We start from the raw sequence: 1,539 nt of genomic DNA, 5'->3' as shown, positions 1-1,539 counted from the left end.
CACACGCACACATACAAGAACTTGGTGAATAGCTGAGCTTAGAGACTTTGGGTTAGGGCCTTGGATGCCCTCACTGGGATCTAGTTTCTTTTGTTTGTTTGTTTGTTACATTTATTTTTGCTATGTGTACTGTTAATTCTCCTGGAACTAGAGTTGCTGATGGTTTGTGTCACCTGACATGGGTGCTGGGAGCCAAACTTGGGTCTTCTGTAAGAACAGTTCATGTTGTTGACTGCTGAGCCTTCTCTCCAGTCCTCTCACTGGGGTTTCTAACTGAAACCAGGTAGGGTTTTCTGTCTCTATGAAGAAAAAGCCCAAGTGTGTTTTGGTTTCCTCCAAAGGCTTGAGAACCAACAGGTAGTGGTGACGGAACGTGGCAAAGTGCAGGTGGTGGCCTGTGAACCAGATTGATCATGAATGTATTTGCACACGGCACCTGTCCGCCAAGATACTGGGTGGTCACGATGGGAAGTAGATCCCTGTGGAGATCCACTGGAAAATAAGAGACATGGTTTCCTGATACCCTTCATCCTCTGGTTGAATTTAGAACATAACATTGAAAAACAACTCAAAACATTAAAGATTTAAAGGGAAAAAAAAAACCCTGGTAATTCTCTAGTAAAGGATGAGGACAGCACACAGGCTACTAAGGACTAAAATCCTGTGTACGCGCTGGTTATCAGATCTGTAAAGACACAAAAGCTGGGGTTTAAAACGCTGCAGCTTTGTGTCTTCACTTTGGCATGTTCATCAGCGACAACCAGACTTTTTGCAATTAGGAGCCTCGCTCCAAGCTTCACCCTCCTCAACTTTGACAGAAGTCCCATGAGTTGTGCAATAAATCACCGGCTTATGACCTGTGTCCTAGAAGTGCGGGGAGGTGATGTCATGGCATGCCACAATGCCCCTGGGTAGTGAGAGGCGCAGCCATTGTGTGCAGCTCTGTGCACTTGCAGGCGTGTGCTGAGACATGCCATGGTCCAGCAGCCTTCTGTGATGAATGGCAGTTTGCAACTCTGAACCATAGAGTTTGTTTCATTGTTCTGCCAGGTCCAGTTATGTAACTGGTGGCAGATGTCTGCATTAAAGGCCATCAGCAGTGTGTTTGCTGAGACTGAACGAGTGTTAACCATCTCTAGACCCTGGCCAAAGTACATAAGCCATCCCTTTCCTATTGGTGACAGCACTTGAGATTCCAGACCCCCCTGTCATGTGTTCTGAGACCATTTTGGCCTAGGTTTATGCCCCAGCAGGAATCCTGTAAGTGGGGAATGTAAAATTGGAAAGGATTTGACCACATGCTGAAGTTCAGTCCTTGTTATTCTACAATACGTTTTTCTTCATTTTTCTCTGCTGCTTCAGAGCTGATGGCAAATCAAGGGATGGCTGACCCCGGAACCATCAATAGCACTTGAGAAAGCATCCAGGGAGCAGTAGCTAGAAGCAGAGGTGGGGAAGAGGACCCTGAAAGAGGCCAGCAGGAGGGGTGCTTGCATGCTAGGGGGAAGGGTGAGATCCTTCCTGCCTGGTGGTCAGCTA

The sequence above is a fragment of the Microtus ochrogaster genome, chromosome 17 (genome assembly GCF_000317375.1).
Source record: "Microtus ochrogaster isolate Prairie Vole_2 chromosome 17, MicOch1.0, whole genome shotgun sequence".
Taxonomy (NCBI): Eukaryota; Metazoa; Chordata; class Mammalia; order Rodentia; family Cricetidae; genus Microtus; species Microtus ochrogaster.
The sequence above is the reverse complement of the archived record's forward strand: the minus strand, read 5'-3'. Positions refer to the sequence as shown.